The sequence below is a fragment of the Gracilinanus agilis genome, chromosome 1, assembly GCF_016433145.1.
Source record: "Gracilinanus agilis isolate LMUSP501 chromosome 1, AgileGrace, whole genome shotgun sequence".
NCBI classification, from domain to species: domain Eukaryota; kingdom Metazoa; phylum Chordata; class Mammalia; order Didelphimorphia; family Didelphidae; genus Gracilinanus; species Gracilinanus agilis.
In genome coordinates this window covers 553,791,784-553,815,705 of record NC_058130.1, presented here as the reverse complement: position 1 = coordinate 553,815,705, position 23,922 = coordinate 553,791,784, and the positions used below count along the sequence as shown (strand labels likewise).

At 34.2% G+C, this 23,922-nt stretch overlaps 1 protein-coding gene across 1 annotated transcript in view; it reads right to left on the bottom strand.

The window, feature by feature from the left end:
- Positions 1-23,922, bottom strand: part of PTPRM (protein tyrosine phosphatase receptor type M) — a 1,055,867-nt gene that overhangs the window by 562,782 nt on the left and 469,163 nt on the right. The gene's annotated exons all lie outside the window — the stretch shown is intronic.

Sequence of the window (23,922 nt, the reverse complement as noted above, 5' to 3'; positions counted from 1 at the left end):
GGGTGTTAATGAGCCTTTCAAAAAGGAAGGGGAAGGACATAAACTGACTTATCTTCTTCCAAATCCACATTAAACTATGTGGATCAGAGTAAGAAAAAAGTACTTTTTTCACTTCATTAACTAATGATAGATTGCAATACATTAGTATTCATCGAATATTTGTGCAGGGGCAGGGAGTATTTCTGAAACTTTATCATTTAGTAAATAACCTTCTGAGTCACTTAAAACATGCATTTTATATTAAAAGGCTATAATTATTAAAGAGGACAAAACAGAAAGTTAACCTTGGCCAACTTATTCTGAAATTTTTGCAAAGTAGTGGTGAGGAAAGGTTAGATTTGTTTTGCAAAGTTCATTGACAAACTAAATGAGGAAGGTCTTCATTATTAAATTATTCACAATAAGAAAATATTAAGTCAAAATGGAATTTTAATTAAAAGCTATTCTGGACCAGGAATCACTAAAGACACTGGGCTCATATACTGCTTAGGACACTAATGCTGTGACTATGAGTGAGTCCTTTAACCCTGTTTAAACCTGTCTCCTCATCTGTAAAATAAGAATAACAACACTTAACATTTAACTTACAGAGATATCGTGAAGATTTAAAATATAATGTAGATTAAGCACCAAGAAAACAAAGCCCTAAATATCAATTATCATCAACAACTTTTCAAAATGATTCATTTTTACAATGCAAAATACTTTGTCAAAATAGAAAGACTCAGAGATACAATGTTCTCTCTTCAAATAACTGAACAGAGATTTGTTTAGGGACCACCTGTGCATCTATGTAGAGAAGATCCTGTCAAATACCAAAATGCTGGTTCTCTAGAGAGGCTAGAAAACAAAAATCAATCAATTTGGAAATGAACACTCTTAGGGTTTCCAAGTCACTTAATTTTCCCCTTGCAAGTTCCCTCAAGATATTAAAGTGATCCCCTAGGGTTGCACAAACATACCTCAATATGCTTCCAGAAATATCCTAGTGAAGTTAAACAGTGCCATATGCCACACAAAACAAGGTTACAAAGCTTTTGCTGGAGCTTCTGAATCTAGACTATAGCTATTCCCCACAGAGTCAGATCCAGACTCCAAAAGTCAGAAGAACCTGACTTATGCTAATCTTATGTGATTATCTATTGAAGCAAAAGATACTACTGGGGAAGCAGGGCTAGAATGATCAGGTGTTACCGTCACTTTGTAAAAAAATGTAAATATCTATATAACAAAAGGTATGGGGTAGAAAAAATAACACCTATCCAGAAAGTATTGGGCAATCTGTGTTCTAATATTGGTCATGCTATCATCTGTCTATGTGATAATGAGCAAGTAAGTCACTTAAATGCTCTGTGCCTCAATTTTCTCATTTGCAAATTTGGAATGATACCACCCACCATACTTCACAGAACAATTGGGAAGATCTAAGTGAATTAAATGATGCTTTGAAATATATAATCATAATAATTTATAACAATAAACATATCTTCACATAAGCAAATATATGTGAGAGAAAAAGAGATAGAAAGAGAAGAGAGAGAAGGAAGAGAGAAACAGAGATAGAGAGAAAGAAAGAGAGAATGAGAGAACTAGAGTTAGATTTTAGCATTCAACCTTGTGAAGTGTTCCTCTGATGAAAATGTTCCCTATCACCAATTTATATTTAAAGATATATTGTTGAATTCAATTATTCTCTACTGGCATTGCCTTTGAGAATCTAAGATTTTCTATGTCATGTTCAAGCACCAGCAATTGTACTTTGTTATCATTATGATATATTATTATATGTTAACATTATACATTATTATCAACAATACCAATACTTCTACTACCAGGGTAGGAAGAACCTGTGGAATCATTAGGTAGCATTTTAAGGCTTATAAAGCACTTAATATTTATTGTCTCATTTGAGTCTCAAATGAGCAACCCAGTGATATAAATGCTACAAGGAATTGCTATTACTATTTCATAGATTAGGAAACTGAAGCTCAGAAATGTTAAGTCAATTGGCCAGGGTCAGCCAGTAAGTGGTAGAGGGCAGCATTTGAATCCAGGTATTCCAGAAACTGGGGGCAGCTACTTGGTACTAGATAATCTTCATGAGTTCAAATTTAACCTCAGATACTTATGAGCTACATGACCTTTGGCAAGCCACTTAACCTTGTTTGTCTCAGTTTCCTCATCTATAGAATGAATTGGAGAAGGAAATGAAAAACTGCTTCAGTATCTTTGCCAAAAGAACCCCAAATGGGGTTACAAAGAGTCAGATATGACTCAAAACAACTGAACAATAAGACAATCCCTGAACCTAAGTTCAGTAATCTATTCACTACAGCAAGCTGCCTCTTTTTGGATTAGAGTAGCACCAAGAACAGCACTTCACTAGAAAGAAGAGTCAAATAGAAAATCCTTTTGAAATTGTAAATGAAATAATCTTTGGGGTATGCTGCAAAATGGCATAAAGTGAGGACGAGAATCAGGGGACGACTTCCAACAGTTTGCAAAGGCTCCATGTATTGGGCAACTGCCACTACCTCTAGGCTATCTCCAACCAACATTTCCTACTATCTGCTTGAGTGGGAGCATGGAAACAGTGAATTTTAGTCATGATACCTGAGAATGAGGAGGTGGTCAAAAGAATAGGGAAAAAAGGAAAGAGAGTTAAGAGGAAAATGGTTCATGAGTTGGGAACAGAAAAAATATATGCCTGCAGCAGAACATGGAAAATACAGTAACAAGTAGCACAGAAGTCCAAATCAGAAGTTATTTTTCATTATACAGAAAAATATGATTTTATATTTGGGGAAAATATATTTCTCTGCTGCAGCAAGTTATCACAGGGATTATTCACTATGACCAGGTTATACATTATACTAGGAATGCAAGGATGGTTTAATATTGGGAAAACCATACATATAACTGACCATATCAATAATCAAACCACAGAATTATTTCAATGATCATCTCAATGATTTTTGACAAAATACAACACTGATTCCTTTTGAAAACACTAGAAAGTATAGGAATAAAAGGGTCTTTCCTCAAAAAAATAAACAATATACATTTAAAACCACCAGAAAGTATCATCTGCAATGGGGACAAGATAGAAGCTTTGCCGCTAAGATCAGGAATGAAGCAAAGATGTCCATTATTACTTCTATTATTTAATATTGTATTAAAAATGCTAGTGGTAGCAATTAGAGAAGAAAAAGAAATTGAAGGAATTAAAGTAGGCAATGAAGAAACTAAACTATCACTCTTTGCAGAAGATAGGATGGTCTACTTAAAGAATCCTAGAGAATCAACTAAAAGGCTAGTGGAAATAATCAACAACTTTAGCAAAGTACAAGATAAACCCACATACATCATCAGCATTTTTATATATTTCCAAAAAAACTCAGCAGCAAGAGTTATAAAGAGAAACTCCATTTAAAATCACTGAAGACAATATAAAATACTTAGGAATCTATCTGCCAAGACAAACACAGGAATTATATGAACGCAACTACAAAACACTTTCCACACAATTAAAACTAGATCTAAACATTTGTAAAAATATTAATTGCTCATGGGTAGGACAAGCGAATATAATAAAAATGACCATCCTACCCAAATTAATTTACGTATTCATTATGCCATATCTATGAAACTACCAAGAAACTTTTTAATAGAATTTTTATAGAAATAATGAAAAAATGTGAAGGATGGAGGTCTAGCAGCACCAGATCTTAAACTGTACTATAAAGCACCAGTCATCAAAACAATATGGTACTAAGGGACAGAAAGGTGGATCAATGGAATAGACGAGGAGTAAATGGCCTCAGCAAGGTAGTATTTAATAAACCCAAAGATCCTAGCTTTTGGGACAAGGATTCACTCTTATACAAAAACTGCTGGAAATATTGGAAAACAGTATGAGGAAAATCAGGTTTAGATCAGCATCTCACACCCTATACCAAGATAAATTCAAAATGGGTAAATGATTTAAATATAAAGAGTGAAATCATAAATAAATTAGCTGAACGTAGAATAGTATACCTGTCAGATTTTTGGGAAAGGAAGGAATTTAAGACCATGCAAGAGATAGAGAATATTACAAAATGCAAAATGAATGATTTTGACTATATTAAATTAAAAATAATTTTGTACAAATAAAACCAATGTAACCAAAATTAGAATGAAAACAACAAACTTCAGAAAAATGTAATAACAAAACTCTCTGACAAAGGATTACTTTCCCAAATATATAAGGAACTAAATCAAATTTATAAAAAATCAAGCCATTTCCCATTGAGAAATGGTCAAGGTCTATGAATAGGATAAAAAAATGTTCTAAATCCTTCTTGATTAGAGAAATGCAAATAAAAAGAACTCTGAGGTACCATCTCACACCTATCAAATTGGCGAATATGGTAGCAAAGGAAAGTGATAAATGTTGGAGGGGATGTGGCAAAATTAGGACACAAATACATTGCTGGTGGTGTTGTGAATTAATCCAACCATTCTGGAAAATAATTTGGAATTGTGCACAAAGGGCTTTAAAAGACTGCCTACCCTCTAGCCCAGCCATAACACTGCTGGGTTGGTACTCCTAAAGAGATAATAAGGAAAAAATACTTGTACAAAAATAATGATAGCCATGCTCTTTGTGGTGGCAAAAAATTGGAAAATGAGGGGATGTCCATCCATTGGGGAATGGCTAAACAAATGTGGTATCTGTTGGTGATGGAATATTATTGTGCTAAAAGGAATAATAAACTGGAGGAATTCCATATGAACTGGAATGACCTCCAGGAATTGATGCAGAACAAAAGGAGCAGAACCAGGAGAACATTGTACACAGAGACTGATACGTTGTGGCACAATGGAATATAATGGACTTCTGTACTAGCAGCAATGCAATGATCCAAGACAATCCAGAGGAACTTATGAGAGAACACTATCCACATGCAGAGAAAGAACTGTGGGAGCAGAAACACAGAAGAAAAATATATGACCAAACAAGTAGTTCGATGGGGATATGATTAGGGTTTTGACATTAAAAGATATGCAAATATGAATAACATGGAAATAGTTTTTTAACAATGATACATGTAAAACCTGGGGGAATTGCTTGTCAGCACTGGGAGAGGGGATGGAAGAGGAGTGGGAAAAAGTATGAATCGTAACTATGGAAAAATATTCTAAATAAATAAATTTAAAATAAAGATAGATATATTTCTATGGCACTGCAAAAGACACTAGTGCTGTCAACAGAAGCTCCCCTGAAGGTAAATACAAATACGCTTATTTTGATATTACATAATGTGAGCTAATTTTATAGTTTTGGGCTTTCTGGTATTATAGGTAAATGATCTGGCTAATGAAGGGGTTTCCTCTTATAGCTTAAGTCTTTAGCCTTACTTTCAAAAATATTGGTACATTAGGCCCTTGCCAAAAATATTTATTTCTTTTTTTTCATAATATGTATTTCTAAACACTTGATGTTTGTGAACCTCAATGGGAAAGATGAGAGAAAAAGAGTTCTATACAAAACCACCCGATCCACAGACTCTCTTTTGAGATATCATTTGATAAATGGAATAGCTTATGAGTTTTCATCACTAATTAATCAGCTTAGAATTGGTTATTTCAAATTTAAATCACCAATAGTGAAAGAGTACTATGCTTTTTTGGCAATGTAAAGTTTCATCTGAAAGAAGTAAAGCTTTCATAATTCTTGAGTTATAAAATTATAGTCCTTTAATTCTTTCCTTATAAAAGGAGAATGTTCTTCAAAGGCTAGCTTTACATTTGTCAGATAGAAAAATAAAACTTTTATAATGGAAATTTAATTATAGTACAGCTTTTGCCATTTGTCATTTCCCAGTACAGGCATAATTACAACCAGGTCAGGCAGGGCACCTTTTGTCATTTAATGACCAGTTTGTACATCAGGTCATTCTCTTAAAGTGAGCATCATAAGACTGTAATGAAGGGAATTACTGAATAGACATTATGTTGGGCTGAGGACAGGAAAAAAACCTTCCCTCAAACTTCCAAGGCCCTGATAACTGACCAACACTTCAATTATTTTCAAAATATAATAATATATACATATAAGTATAAATTATATAACTATAAAACAACTATTTAAAGCAGCTCTAAAGTAATTACAGTAATTTCATATATCTGAGGTAAAGTTGCTTTAGATGCATTTTTACAGAACAGCATACAGAGCTAACTGTCCTAAGTAGTGTAATGAACGCTTACTTTATTGTACAGAATATCAATATTTATTAACCATAAAATATATCTGAAGAGGAACTTTACAGAAATTAAAATGTAAAAATCAAACTACATATATAAATGGCCTCAATTAAGTAGGATTTTACCCAGCTAAAGAATAATCAAGATAAACATGCACAATGAAGAAAAGGAGTAGTAACCAGATTTAAATATTCATATCCTTAACAATAATATGGGATGTTACAAAGGTGTAAATGTTGGCTGTAAAAAAGCTTGAAGACATAGCCTCATCTATAAAAGGAAAATATATTGCTGTTCAACTATTAGGAATGTTTTTTACCTGAATAGTTATATTACTCATTTGACATGGGTAATCTCATGGATGGAAGATCAGCAGCTCTGGAATCAAGGAGTTCTATTATCTTTCTTGTTTTAATAACAGGTGTAACCATATTTTGCTGTGAAATTTTCTTGTATTTGTAGTTCTAATTTCATTTCACATGCATTATTCATTTTTAAAGCTTTCTATTCACTTTCAATTTATTCTAATAGGTATTATAATTACCAGTACTTTATAAGATTAAAATTAATTTTCAAAAAATTTAACACAAACAAAAGGAATGTGGTTGGCTTTCGTGGGCTCCAAATATTACCACATTTTCATAATCTGTTTTTAAAAATGTGCAAATTTTCTGTCATATTTCATATTTCTCTGTACTGTATGTTAGTTGCTAAAACCATACGGTTTTTCTTTGTGGGATGGATAATAGTAATGATAATGATTATGGCAGATAATACTTATATAATGCTTTAAAATTTGCAAAGCACTTTATGTCCCATTTGATCCTCACAAGAACCTTATGTGTAATACACATTTATTAGAAACCTTTTATAAATGAGGAAAAACAGGGTAAGAAAGGCTTGCACAGCATCCCATTAATACTAAGTATCAGAGGCAGGATTCAGACACACTAAGTAACACACTCCATCCATCATGTCACCTGGTAGCCATAAACCCTTATTTTTCTGCCTCAGTAACAACTCTAGGAGAGACAGGCAAGGGTTAGGCTAATGGGATTAAGTGACTTGTCCAGGGTCACACAATTAGGAAGAGTCTGAAGTCATATCTGAATTCAGGTCCCCCCATCTCCAGGCCTGGGGCTCCATCTATTGTGTCACTCAGCTAATCTGTGGTCATAATTTGTGAGAACTATGCTAGACCTCAAACCTTAAAATATTCTTTTGTTCTCTTTGGCTAAAATGCTAATCTCAACATATTTGACCAAATAAGAGACGGAAAAAACACCGATAAAAGATACAATTTGGATTGTGTAAAATTTAAAAGAATTTCCTTAATCAAAATCAAAGCAATTATAAAAAGGGAAATAGCTGAGTGAGAAACATTTTATATCAAATGTGCCTGATAAAAAGTCCGATAAGTAAGATGCATATATATGGAATTGACATAAAAGGGTATCCCAAATGCCCTAGTACAATTTTAAGCTAAAAAAAATCTTAAAACTACACCAAGATTTTTGGAATACCTTGTACCAAGTAGTCAAAGGACACCAACAGTTTGCAAAGGAATTGTACACTATTAACAACCAGGTGAAAATCTGCTGTCACTATTAAAATAGAAATACAAATTAAACCCATTAGACTGGAAAAGATGACCAAAGATATAGTCAACATGAGAGAAATTATACACAGGGAAATTAATATACTCTTAAGGAACTGCAAAATGGTTCATTTGTTCTGGAAAACAATTGGAATTATATGGAAAAAATTTGTAAACCATTTGTATCTTTTGAGCTAGTGATCCTAATACTGGACACATACCCAAAGGAGGTCAAAAATAGAAGGAAAACCTCTATACCACATGTATCAAAATATTCATAGTAGACAAAACTGGATAAGCAACATGAGAAATTGGATAGAGATACATCCTTGATGCCAAGAAGTCCTGGTTTAAAGTCCCACTTTGTCACAAAGTTCGTGTGACATGTAACTGTATTACATGGGTATGTAACTGCATCACATAAAGATATCTAAGAAAATAAGTTTCCAAAGGTGCCCATCTGCATGGGAAGAGGGATACCAATTAAATGACAAATTTAATTTCTATCCCTAAAAATACTGGAAATGTAGTTGGGGAATGATTTAACAAATTGTCGTGTCTAAATGAAATGGAATATTATCCAGGTATAAGGAATGACATATTAGGAATTCAGAGAAATACAAGCATCTTTCTATTAGATTTTCCATTATACCCTTTGTCTTCTCTTTAAACAGAAACCATGCTGATCAAGTTTACAGAGATTACCTGTAATATCTCCCTGGAGGAACTACTCTACTAAGCTATCCTAATTAGTGGAGAACTGAAGATCTCATCTAATCAACTTAGATCTAAATGGCTCAAGACAGGGGGCAGCTGGGTAGCTCAGTGGATTGAGAGCCAGGTCTAGAGATGGGAGGTCCTAGGTTCAAATCTGGCCTCAGACACTTCCCAGCTGTGTGACCCTGGGCAAGTCACTTTACCCCCACTAAATACCCTTATCACTCTTCTGCCTTGGAGCCAATACACAGTATTGACTCCAAGATGGAAGGTAAGGGTTTAAAAATAAATAAATAAATAGTTAGATAAATGGCTCAAGACAATGTTTCACAAGATACCTGGCTATTCTCCAGATAGCTGGACCCAACTGGGTATCTTTTCCTCTGTCCTGTTGCTGTGTACTTCTGATAATTCCCTTCTTGTTGTCCATTAGAATTTAAGTCCCTTAAGTGCAAGGGCTATCTTATCTCTGTAAATGTATTTATAATATCTAGCACCATGTCTAGAACATAAAAAAATATTTGGGAATTTCTCTGTCTGTCTGTCTGTCTCTGTCCTCCCTTCTTCCATTCCTTCCTTTCTTTTTCCCCTTTTTATTCATTAATAGGAAGATTATATACACTGGTGAAAAAATAAAACAAGCAGAACCAGAGGAACATCATGGCACACAGATTTCAATAATACAAAACAAACCAACATTAAAAGCAACTGAACACTAATTGTCATAACTAATTTTGACTCTTGAAAAGGAAATGTGAAGCATATTCCCTCTTCTTCATAGAAGGGCAAGGGATTATGGATGCTGAAGGGTATCAGATATAATAATTGTATTAATTTTTCTTAGCTGTTGTTTTTTCCTATATTATAAGGTATGATTCAATGGAAATGAGGGAACAATAGAAAATAATTTTGATACAAAAAACATTAATAAAACCAAAATAAAATATTTTAAAGCACATCTCTCAAAACTTCATCCCTATAGACTACTGTTTTGAAACTTGCTGAAATGCTGATATCACTAGGAGTAGGTAACTAAGCTATTAAGTGTCTTTTACCTCATGATGAATAATTTGACATTGGGGGTGGTAGATGAAGAGAAATTGAGAATACTAGTTTTCTGGGGTAATTTGGGATGGAACCTACTGTTGACAAGGAAATTATGTAGCTTGATAAAACATATGATTCACCAATTTAAATTTTTGTCTTTGACTAGTTAAATCTTTATATCACAAACAAAAAGGAAATTGCTCAATATTTTAAAATGTAAGAAATTATCAGAGCCTCAATTCTTTATTAAGGGTAGTGATGTAGAGATATTGTTGTATATTCACTGACTTGCTTGAGTTTCACAAAGAAACCTCTAAAGTATATACCTCAGATTTATTATTCCCATTTTGCAGAGAAGACTTAGAAGTTAAGTGATTTCCCATGGTTACAAAATTCTAGCCGTGTGTAATTTTCAGATTTGAACCTTCCCCCGCCCCCCCACCCCGAATCTTAGGTCAGTACCCTTTCTTCTACCACACTCTCAAATTCATGTTCTTACAACTGAGTTATACTTGTTTTCCCTTGTTGTTGTTCATCTTATATTTCTTTTTATTTAAACTTTTATTTTTATTTTTATTTTATTTTTATTTTTTTTTAAACCCTTGTATTTCGGTGTATTGTCTCATAGATGGAAGATTGGTAAGGGTGGACAATGGGGGTCAAGTGACTTGCCCAGGGTCACACAGCTGGGAAGTGGTTGAGGCCGGGTTTGAACCTAGGACCTCCTGTCTCTAGGCCTGACTCTCACTCCACTGAGCTACCCAGCTGCCCCTGTTCATCTTATATTTCAAAGAGGAACAGCTGCACAAAGTGATCAGCCTCACTCTCACTCTTTCAGAGTCAAGACTGGTGATGGGCAGGATACAGTGTATGACCTTTGTGTCTGACCAAACTCAAAGCACTTCACAGTGTCTGCTTCAGTAGCCTTCATGATCATTTGTACAACTGTGTTTTATCCATCTAGTTTACTAGGGGAAATCTTCACATGCTTGGTGTAGACATCCCCCTCACTGACAAAAATGGCTTTGAGGTCTATAGGCAACCCTCAACCTGGTTTAGCCCTTGTACAGGAGAAACAGAAAGCTATGTGTGCTGTGTTTTCTCTAGATCAAAACCACCTGAAATAACTGAAATTCATTGGCAACTTGAAAAACTCCTTTTCAAGGGCTCTTTTTCAGAATTCCATGTCAAGTAGAAGAACTGATTGGTTTGAATTTCATTTCTATTTAATTCTTTTGGTGCAGATATTAATGAGGTGTGAAATGGTCCTAACAAGTGGCTGGAGAGAGAAGGCGAAATAAAGAACCTGGAAAATGAGCATCTGAAGAATTCAATGTTGACTATATCTATATTTCTCCGAATCTCTCTTTTCCTTCTCTCTCTCCTCCCTCTTTCTCTCCCTCCCTCTCTCTCTCCATCTATCTATCTATCTATCTATCATCTATCCATCTATCTCTCTATCTAAAAATTCATCTGTACCAAATGGAGCCATAGATATGGAGAATCATTCTCATACTCTCAAGTAGGTCTGCTCTTTCTACTGTTTCTAATGAGTTCTCTAGTCCTTTTGCTAGTTTGTTTGCAATTTTTAATTTTGGCAACCTGTCCTCACTCATATTTTCTAGATGATTTTTTCTACTTCAAGTTACAACTTGCAATTCAAACCGAAAGAATTTGCTGCAGTGGGAAAACTATTTGATTTGGAATCAGATGATGTTACTCAGCACTCTTTACTTTGGACAAGACCTTTGACCTATGAAGCCTTTAATCTGCTCATCTGAAAAAATGAAGTGGGAACAGGTGAACAAGATAGATTCTAAGACTACTTTTAACTATAAATTTGTGATCCAACAAAATAAACCGTTAAAGTTAATTCCATCCATGATCACAAAACAATGGTTTTCAACTAATTTTTAATTAATTTTTTTATTTTTAGAATTTGTGGATTGGGTTAGATTATATACACGTAAATAGATAGAAAACTTTATATGTATATATGCACAGACATATGTGCACCCTTACACACACATTTAAAAATAATGGTTTGATGCTAAATATTCACTAAATATTAATTTTTGAACTAGAGTGGCAAAAATGTGATCATGTTTCTAGGTGTGTGTTAACAGTATTATAGCATTCAATTTACATAAAGTTCTATCAAGAATGCAGTTAAGAACCAAGAAGTAAACTTCCATATTATTTAAAGAGCTAAAAGACATCATACAAAGTGAAAGACATAACTATGCATGTACTTCATTCATGGAAGAGCACCTCAGGCCTCTATTCATGTTCTACTCATCTGTATGTAGTTCTTAAAAGCTACAATTGGGTTCAAGAAACTCTTTGGGTTACTATTTATTTGAAACCACAAAACACAATGTCTTTTTTTTTCCTATCAAATCCAGGGGACAGATCAACTCAAAACAAAGACTTTTAATGAAATAGAATAACATGACACATGCTTTACTTGTTCCCATAGATTCCTGAATCACTTTGAGAGAGAGAGAACATTTCTATCCCAGGTAACTGATGGTTTAAGGCATTATTCCAGCTGAAACATCTCTGCATAAGAAATTTCCACTTGATGCTCCCCAGTAAAGCTGCTGATGTCATTTCCTGGCCTTCTGATGGCATCTTTGGAGGCTAATTTTCTCATTTTCAATGCCATTTATTGCTTCTCTGTTGACCTGCAGCTTCCAGAGGGCCAGTTACCCAGAAGGGAGTGGATGTACCTTTTATTGTGAAATAAGCTATAACTTTAAGGACTGTTCAACTCTTTGAGTTAAACTCATAGCAGTACGCAGACAACCTGTCATGAGCTGCTGAAGTCAAATTTGTCTTTTACGAATCTGACCCACTTGGTATCTGGGTTAGGATGATTTGATTACTTTCAAATCCCATCTTGCCCCTGCCTGCTAGCATCAAGATCATTATAATTACCTTGGATCTTTCATTAGCAATATTGAAAGAATAGAATGAAACTAATGATCTTTCATCTGAATTTCTGCAATTATACCCAAATCAGTGTTCTCTTTACATTTTTTGAACATAATTTTATCCATCTTAGTCATCTAGTTTTCTAATTCTAGTCAGAAGTAGCAAATTAGAGGAAGAGATAGGGCTACTCAAGATAGGCAGTTATAGGTTGCACTAGTAGCAGGCAGTAACAAAGAGGACAAAAACCCTATTTAAAAGTAATAATTCAATTCATTGATCAATCATCCACCTTTGATTAACTGCCTATATACTATACCTCTCATCAAATAAACATAAAAGAGACAAAAGTGAAACAGTCCTTGATTTTAAAAAGTTTATATACTATCAGGAGAAAATATATACTTAAGTATATTCAAAACATACACAAAGTAAATATCCAGGGAATTTGATTATTGGTAGTAGCATATAGGAGTTTCAGAAAAAGTTTCATATAGCCAGTGAATTGAGGAAAGTTTTAAAGGAAACGGGATTCTAATATGACACCATACTATAATATTTTTTTAACCCTTGTACTTCGGTGTATTTTCTCATAGGTGGAAGATTGGTAAGGGTGGGCAATGGGGGTCAAGTGACTTGCCCAGGGTCACACAGCTGGGAAGTGGCTGAGGCCGGGTTTGAACCTAGGACCTCCTGTCTCTAGGCCTGACACTCACTCCACTGAGCTACCCAGCTGCCCCCATACTATAATATTTTGCTCATTTTAAGCTTAGGGCAATATAATGGCATCTTTGGCTCATGAAATTCCCTTTTACATTGTTAGGGAGTATATAATAAATATAAATTTAGGAGTACAATCACAAATTGTTTTAAACTCCCAATCACAAAAAGTCTTAACATTAGGGAGAAGTTTGATTCTCTGATTTTATTTACTTTTTAAAAAATTAATCTCCATTTAATTCCTAGTATCTTTGTGGTATAGGCAAAATTCACTTCCTGGAAACATCTGGATCAAGAAGTAACAAAGTATATTACAGTGTTGCTGACAGCAGAGGGAAAACTGGGAAAAGAGAAGACCTTTTCTTGGAACTTCCATTAGTCTTTGAGGAAAAGGATATAACTGCTAGTGTCAGCCAAGTCTTCTGCTCCAAGATGTATATAAGTTTTGTGGACCTTCTTTGTTCTAGCATTAAGTTTTCTCTTTCTCATTCCTATGATTTCTCCTGGGCTTCTGGTTCTTTCTGGTTCAGTTCTCCTAACCTAGCTTCTTCTTCTCCATATAAGACCTTCAAATTTCTTCCTCATTCTTAACTACTATTGCTTTTATCTAGACTTTTCAGAATATGTCCAAGTCACATTCTCAATCAAAATAGAATTCTTATTGCACCTAATTTTGATTGCTAGATTCAATCAAGAAAAATTCTCACTTAAAAAAGATAACTACTTGCAAATGGGATAATGCAAAAAACAATCAATGGATCTTCACTCACCCTTATATTAAGAAATGGACATGAAGATGAAGATGATTGTGGGCAAAGAAGATAAGCACCTCAAGGATGTAGAGAGGAGAGATGAAACATACAAGGAGAAGCATGAAGGCCAATTTGACAAGTAAATGCATAAGTTTGGAAACAGTATATTGGGGACAGGTTGTGAAGGTCTGTAAAAACCAAACAGAGGAGTTCATATCTTGTCCTTTGGGTCAGTGACTCAAACTTTTGGATCTCAGGACTCCATTATTGTATTTAAAAAATTACAGAGGATCTCAAAGAACTTTTCTTTATATTGATTATATCTATCAATTATCACATTAGGAATTAAAACTGATAAAATTTCAAAATGTTTATTAACTCATTTAAAATCTATTACGATTCAACAAAATATTTTAATATAAAATATTGTTATGCAAAAGCTATTTTCCAAATAAAAAATAATTTGTGAGAAGAGTGGTCTTTTTTACATAATTTGGCACACCTCTTTAACATATGACTAAATAGAAGACAACTCAACTCTCATTGTGATATGTTCTTTTGGTTGCAATAAGTATATGTAGAAAATCTGTCCTCACATAAGTAACTGGAAAAGGAAAATTTTAAAGAAATAAATAAAGTCTTGGTAGCATTATGAAAACAGCTTCGACCTCTCAGATCCCCTGAAAGAGCTTCAGCAGTTTGCAGACTATTCTTTGCCATGCTTTAGGCAAATAGGGATTTACTTATAGAATCAAGGAATGACAATCAGACTGACCATGAGTAGAATGGATGGAACATGACACAAGGAGCCTCATTAGGAGGCTAATGAAATAATATGGGAGCAAAGCGATGGAATCCTGAACTAGGACGGTGGATCTATAACTAGCAAGAAAGGGCAGCAGAACCCAAGAAATTTTTGTGAAAGCAGGAACCAAGACTTTACCTCTACAATTTGCTCTATATCTCAACAAATAAAGGAGAAAAATGCTGTTAAGTTATTCTTCTCTTTTCACTGCCACAGGGTCTACTACGTGGATAGCTATCAGAGCACATCATACTTAATAAAAAATCCATAAAAAACAATTACTAGGTCATTAGCATGTACTTTTGAAAAGAAACTTTAAAATAACTATTATAGGATTGCCAAACTGCTATTCAGCAGAAAGTAGAAAGTACATACTGCTGTTAGCTATTGCCTTTGTGATCAGATACTGATGGAAAACCACTGAAAGATTACTGCTGGTATAAATTACATTCTATTGATATAATCTACCACTGACTGCTCATGGGGATTAGACTGCTTTTGAATTAGTAGAGGCAAATTTGGGATCAATAAAAGGTGGGGATGGTCTGTTCAAGTAGGTGAAGTACAGAAATAGGGTCTATGATTTCAGTGACATAGGTAACTCCCAGATCAGGAAACTCCCTTTACTAATGCAGGAGAAACACATTTCCAGCAACTTAAGAGTCTTAGAGAAATACATAGAGAATTCAGAGTTTAAATGACTTGACTAGGGTCACATAGCTACTAGATTTGAACGAGGTTTTCCTGGATACAAGGCCAACTCTGTACTCATCATGTTATGTTACTTCTGGTATAATGGGACACAACATAATGTAATACTCAGTATTTACATCTGAGGTCTAGTAGGAGTAATAATGTTTATGCCCTTTAAGCAATTATAATTTCAAAAGAATTTTATTATTTTGAAGTATTCCAAATTAATTTAAAATATGTTGCCCTTTGGCAGAGCTTTTTGAAAATTAGGATACTGTTAATTTTTTTCTCTTGGAAATAAACTTAAATTAAAAGTAAATTATGTCCCATTCAATTAGCTCTTTTGTCTTTATTAGTTCTGAATAACAGGCATACTTAGTTATGATCCCACTTCCCTAGAGTACTTTTAGTTCAACAGTGTATGTCCAATTACACAGAGCTAGCAAAATACAGCTTCTGACTATTTATTGAATAGCTATCCACTATTTTTCATATAAAAAGGAGAAGTTCTGATATTGTCTTTTAAAATGGCAAATATCTAGGCTTTTCACTGAATAAAATCTGAGTATTCGGTCTTATGAATTTCCCCAAAGAACATTTAAAAAGAAAGCACCAGACGGTGATTTATATAGTATAACTCAAGACAGAGATATATAACACCATATATCTAATGTGATTTGGCATTCGAAGAATGTTAGAGGACTTATTAGATTCTTCTCCTTACCTGAATGATAGTGTATTAAAGGGAACTTTAAAATGAGTTTCCCTGAAAGTCATTTGCACTCATTTGGCTAACTAGAAAGAATGATTAATTAAATTAATTTGAAAATAATTTAAAACCTATGTTGAAATCTTGAATGACATGGTATTCTTTGCTCAGCAATTTTTTAAAAACTGACTTGCTAGATGATGGTATTTTACTTGAGAAAGTGTGGTTCCTTAAGCTTCGACTTCAGTTCTCCAAAGCCCAAATCTGCATGCAGGAAATCTGACTCCCATTGTGTATAGTTTATTACCAATATGTCAGCTTACATCAATCCATGATAAGGAAAATAGATAGTTATGAGAGACAGAGAAATTATAATATACCACACATCTAAAACTTATACTGCTAAAATTGTCAAAAGCTATGACTTTGTAGATCTATATTTTCTTTTAAAATATGTAGGCTAAAATACATAGGCAAAATCAGAAATAGGCAAATAATAATAATATTTTACATTTACATGCTGCTTACTATGTGCCAAGTACTTTGTTGAGCATTTACAAATATTATCTCCTTTGATCCTCACAATAACCCTGGGAAGTATATGCTATTATTATCCCCATTTTACAGATGAGGGAATTGAGAAAAATGGAGGTAAAATGTCTAGCCCAGTGATTCCCAAAGTGGGTGCCACTGCCCCCTGGCGGGTGCTGCAACAATCCAGGGAGACGGTGATGGCCACGGGTGCATTTATCTTTCCTATTAATTGCTATTAAAATTAAAAAAAATAATTTCCAGGGGGCTAAGTAATATTTTTTTTCTGGGAAGGGGGCAGCAGGCCAAAAAAGTTTGGGAACCACTGGTCTAGCCTATAGTCACACAAGTAAGAAATGTCTGAGGCTGGATTTCTTCCTGACTCCAGCCCCAGCACTCTCTCCACTGTGTCACCTAGCTATTACTAACAAATAAATACTAAAGTTTACTTTTGTTGTTTAATCGTTCGGTCACATCTAACTCTTCTTGACCTCATGGACCATAGCTATCCATTAGGTTTTCTTGGCAAGGATACTGGAATGATTTGTCATTTCCTTCTTCAGTAGATTCTTTTATCAGGCAATCATAACTAAAGTGGCTGGTCCAGGATCTATCTCACAGCTAGGCAGTATCTGAGACTGCATTTGAATCCAGATCTTCCTGACTTCAGGCCCTACACACTAACCATGGAGTCACCTAATTGCCTCCTAAAAGTTATCACCTATATTTTAACTAGTTCATTCCCTGATATGTCTATTAGCTCCAAATAAATAGGAGAGTAATTACGATATCTGCAAGTTAACTGTCTCTACATCTTGTCAATAGTTCTATTTTATTTTTGTCTTACCTACCATCTCTGTCAACAGAAAACCTATCTATGGAAAGTTCCCAAATGACTCAAATTGTCAAAAAGTCATCCATTGTATGACATTAAAAAACTATTAATTAACTGAAACCTAAAGACAGTGCCTCAAGTCCTCAAGTATTTTATCAAGATCTTGAGGGAGTATGCATGCATTCAAAATACAATTATCAGAGTAATTAAAAAGTTATAATGGCTCTTCTCTTAAAAGACCAATTACATTAATTTTAAAAAAACTGAATGGAGAAGGGCATGATGTCAAACCTACCCATTATTATTGCTCTATCCTTAGTTTGTCAGCATTTCCCTTAACCCTTAGGGCTTGACACCTAGAAGCAAAATCATGTGGCATTTTACAAGCCCAGCGTGAAAAGCAGCAGAACTTGTTAACCTCATTTTTTCCCCATCAAGCTACCACTTAATGGCTTGGATGATATTGCCTGAATATATTCACAAAGAGAATTTGCTAGTCTACTGAGCATTTTGGCTGCACAGGCTGAGAACATCTAACATAGGTGGAGTAGACAGTCTACATTCCCCAGCACCTCGGATGAGGTCAGTCTTTTGTGATGGGCTGAGTAGCCAGAACCAGGACATTCTCTTTCTTGTTGCGCCCAGAAGGGATGGAGACCCAAATTTACCCATAGTGCAGACACCAGGAATTGCATTGGTGAATGGGGGAGCTCTCTTTCCTTTCTCTCCCCTGTTACTCCTTGGTCCCAAGAAATGGGCTCGGCATTGGGTTTTTGTTTGTTCATTTGTTTTGGGATGGTTCATTTGTCCTAGAGTCAGGATTCCAGGCAAGATAGTGAAGCCAGGCAACCCAGCAGAAAAGCCCTGACAAGGCAGGGTAAACAGGACTTGAGTCCAAGTAGGGGCTATGGACTCTAAATTTGGGAATGCACTCTGTAGGAACCAAGATAAGCTTTGAACCTAATCTCCTCCCCTACCTCTGAGAATGGAGATGGGTGCTAGAAGCAAATAATTCTTTGTAAAAGTTAATCAGACTATTAAAAGGTTAGATAGAATTGAGCTTTAAAGATTACTCCCTTATAATAAGTCAAACACTATCTTTGGTCCTGGAAGAAAATAAAGGCAAGGTAAATAAAGATTTAGAAAAAGCAAGATTCAATAACCAACTGTGTATGCGGTATGATGGAGAACAACAAGTCAAAAATGAGGCTGATATAGGTTATGAACCAGGGAGATTTGTGAAAGTTTTATAATATACGTAATGATTAGTTCCATAGTATATATACATATTTTGTAACAAGTAAATGTGTTATTTACTTAAGTATGTGAATATTTATGTTCAATATATACTTCAATCTATAGAGCGAAAATAATTGAAAAATCTTACTAATAGAGCACATGATGAAGAAGGCTTGGGATCACTAGACAGTATGGTTAAACAACCAAACTGAACACTAAAAGCATTTTTATACTCTAATGATATTCTAACTATACCTAAATGGAATGGGAATTATAAGGAAACAAAGAATATGTGTTCATGTGACTCCCAGTGTTGGGGAAATGTCCAGTAGACTTCCTAACAATAGGAAGATTTTCTAAATATTCTATGCACAAATGACAGTATGTACTAATTGCATCAGTCTCAAGAATACTCAAAGCTTCCTTACTAAAATATACTCTCATGTGAAACAGATTGATAGTTGCATCCACAATGAAACAAAAAGAGGAAAAATGCATATTCCTCAGATAGCTAAATGAAAAACTGATCTAATTTATTAATTCAACTCACTTATGTGTATGTATTCAATTATGTATCTATGTTAATACTTAAGGCCACTGAACCGGGTCCAGAGACAAGAATTAAATGTTTGGTCTGAATTAGGGATCAGAAACTTTCAATGTTCACAAACTATTCCCTGCAACAAAAGTTCCATGACCTTGATGTCCTACATGAATGTAAATCTTGAATACTAACTTCTATGCAGAATTAGTATTATAAACAATCCAAATGGTAATATATATATATATACAAGCGTATATATATATTAGATATAGATTATAGTTTATTGCCAAAAATGCCAGTAATGAATGATCTGCATGTGAGAAGTTGTGTAAAATAACAACGAATAATAAATAAACACAGGAATGATTGAAAATAAATAAAAGAAAATAATAACAACTAATGATCTGCCCAAAGTCACATAGCTAGGAAGAGTTGGGGACCACATTTAAACTCAAATCTTTCTGACTCTAGGTCCAACACTCTATCTTTTTAATAGAGGAAGAAATTGAAGCTCATGGATGTGAGTATTTCTGGGATTAAGTTCATTCTGAGATTGCTTCACATTTACAGCATGTGTATTTTGCATATAAATAGTTGTTTGAGTGTTTTCTCTCTCATTAGAATGTGAGCTTGCACTTTTTCCCTTTATATTCCCAGGTATTTAGCACTGAGCCTAGAACATAGCAAATATTCAGTAAATGCTTGATGATGACGATAATGATTCCATAACCAAAGCCTAGAGACAATTAATGGGTAATGGGAGCAGAACAAGAATCAGGAGTAGATTGGTAAATGCTTAACAGCTATATCTCCAAAAGCAAAAACATGTTCTCTAGACACACTTTTAAATTTAATCTGCTATATTAGCATATTCTCAACAAGGCAGGGTGAAAATGGCAGCAGGAGAGGGCAGAGGCAGAGGGTCAAGTAGGAAAAGCTTTATAGATGAGCTCTCCTAACATTTCCCTCACACAAATTTAAGATAGAACCCTCAAATTGAATTTTGGAGTGATAAAGCCAAAAAAATGGGGGTGAGACATTTTTCCAGCCCAAGACAATTTAGGAGATAAAAAGGAGAGATCTCTGACATGACATGGGAATAAGGGTTGGTATGGGGTACATATAATGGTAGTGCCATCTAGGGAGTGGTCATGACAGCAGAAGCAGCTTTCTGCTCTCAGTCCGGAGACAGTAAAGAGATTGACCAAAGAATTAGGAAGGGATTACAGGGGGCCTCCCCACCATCAACCCCTGCTAGCACCAGGTACAGGAACAATTGCTTTTTGGCACTTCATTGTCTCTACCTACTTCCAGGTCACATTTACAGAGTGGAGAGGAGTGCCTGAGGTTGCAAAGAAGCCCAGGCACTCTGTGGAGCAATAGTTCTTTCAATTACAAAGGTATCAAGGGCCATTCCTGGGTAAGGGACAGAAGAACAGTGACCATACCTCTTAATGTTCAAACTAAGAAGGTTCAAAGAGATGGCTAAGAAAGAACTGAAGTCAGTTATATAAAAGAAAGTAATAAAAGAGTTGGGCAGCCAGGTAGCACCATAGTGCATAAGGTGTCAGGTCAGGACTTAGGAAGACTCATTTTCCTGAGTTCAGATTTGGCCTCAGACATTAACTGTGTGACCTAGGCAAAATCACTCTGTTTGCCTCAATTTCTTCATCTGTAAAACGAGGGAATAAAAAGTGATAAACCACTCCATTATCTTTACCAAGAAAACCCTATATGGTAACACACTTAGATACAACCAAAACAACTAAAAAACAATAAATAAAAGAATATCTAATTTTTTTGAGATCAGTCCAAGTCTTCAAGTTTTTAGACCCAAAGAAATCTCAACCAAGGATACTCACAGATCTTGTATAGCATTTTTTTTAATTTCAAGAGGAGGTATGTACCATATATTACTTTTGACAAGTCTGTATAAATGGATACAGTTTGGAGCTGTGGTTTACCTCAGGGACCTAGTACAAATATACCCACATACTGATATCCATTAATTTTTCTTGTCAGTTTTTAATGGATACCTTTTATTTTTATATCATCTTTTTTTCCATCCTTCCAGAGAGCCAATCCTTTTGATGAACAATGAAGAAAAAACAGTTCAGCAAAACCCAATATGATATTATATGTACTATTCCATATAGATAACCTCATCTCTTCCCAACTCTAGGACGAGAATTGATGTACATTGTCATATTGTCTCTTTGGGACCAAGATTGATGATTAAAATTCCCATTTTTAAACATTTTGGTAGCAATTGTTCTTTCTGTTTAAATTTTTTATTTTCACTGTATATAAATTCCTTAGTGTGTATTATTTTCCTAGTATTTTCGTGTGTGTTCATATAATTCTTCCTAAGCTTTTTTGCATTTTACACATTCATTATTTCTCATTGTACAATAATACTCCATTACATTCCCACACTACACGTTGTTTAGCTATTCCCCAATTAATGGGCGCCTACCTTTTTCCAGAACCTTGCCACCATAAGAAAAGTGCTACTATATTTTAGCATATATGACCTCCTTGAGATATAACTAGCTAAGAAAACAGACTGCCAAAATTTGCATTGTTTTTGGTTCTCTAAAGTCAGCTAATTATTATCCTCTATTTGCCTGACCACTTCCTCACCAAACAAGGCTTTTTAAAAAAATCCTCAATACCTTCATGAATCATTGAGAAAAACAATAGTACTTTAGAAGAAAGAAACTTTTTTCCAACAAAATTTTTCAATTATAGAAAAATTACACTGGGAAATGCTGCTATTCTACCACTGGAGCGGTTGACATCAGACATATCGTTCTGACAGATACACAGAAACTACAAGTAAAGATTGATTAAAAATCAACCTTTTATTCTCTTAATTTCTTCTTGGTTTATTGAAAAGCAGTCCATTGATCTATTATAAAGAAAGTTCATTTTCTCTCTTTAAAGGTTGTATTCTCATCAATTATATTACAATTTGGGAAAATGTTATTAAATTCTTTGTGAATGTTTATCAGACATTTGCATAGTGTCTAACTAAGGAGCTAAAATAAGAGATATAAAACCAGGAACAGAGGGGTAGAAATCTAAGAAAAAGAAAGACAGTACAGGTAAAACCTTTGAGCTGTTGATGATTACAAGATTATGGATATAACATACTAAACTATATTGAGTCATTGATTCTAAGTCTAATAAGGTACAGCATAGGGTTGCATTTTATTATAATTATTATAATCATATTATAATATAATATTATGCTAGAGTGCATGTAGAGAAAAGCAACCAGGATACTTTAACATGTCATAATTGTGCCACATGAGAATTATTTGAAGCAATTAGGGATGTTTAGCCATAAAAAGAAGACACTGGTGGAACATGATGGCTACCTTTTAGTATTTGAAAAGCTGTCATATAAAAGAAAGATTTGCCTCATTTTGCTTAGTCCCAGAAGACAGATTTAAGAGCAATGGAGAGAAGTTATAATTAGAATAATTTAAGCTTCTTTAAAGAAGAAAAATTATTTGAGTTATCCAAAAATAGAATGAATTATCTCAAGGGGTAGTAGGATTCCCTTTACTAAGGTCTTTGGTCAAGTCTGATTTACTTTTCACTGGAACTGTTGGAGATAACATTCTGATTTTTTTTGTGGTTGGAAATGGTCCCTGCTAAGACTGAGATTCTGTGATCAAATCCTAACTTCTCTGTCATTTACTAAATTGCTAATGCATAACAAAATATCTTGTAATATATCCTAGAACTCTTCAAAAGAATCACAAAACTGTATACAATGATGTGAATAGATTTGGATTTTGACCAAGCAGATATCACATAGAACTTTCAGGAGGTAGGTTTAGTTAGGAAATTAAAAGCAATGATCTGTTTCCACCATTTCTTCCCAAAGTTCAGGAATTGCTACATTTCATATTGGGAGGACACAAATAAGGTAGAATGAGTGGGGGAAGTTTCTGAAATCCCATTCTGAGCATTGGTCCTTATTCCAGCCCTGCATAAGTGTCAATGATAAATGAGCAAGGTGAGAGAAGATTGTTATCATGGTAAAGTAGGTCTGATGACTTAAAACAGTTTAGCCACAGAACTTAGTGTTATCTATCCACAAAAGAAGATATAGGTGCATTTCCTCTGGCATTTGCACCATTTATCCCCACAATATCAAAGAATCTTTGTGAATTCTATGCCTTATGAGTTTCTAGAGAATGTATTCTCCAAATCCATAAGGAAAAGTATCAACTAAAATTTTAGTACTTAAAAGAAAAGATTTTGCCTCCCTTAACACTAATGATAAATTGTCTTCTAGAAAAACATAAAATAGAATTTATACTTTAAATTTTTATTTTTAACTATTCTTATTTTAATAAAATGCCTATTAAAAAAAGCAATTTTTAAATATCCAAATAGGGAAAAAGGACTATTTAAAATTTCCTATCTAAATGCATTTACTTTTCATTTCTTTCTGAAACTAATAAGGTCTTTGTGACTACATCTACCAAAGAATGAGTTAAGTTTTAGAACTTAATTTATAAACATTTATTTTA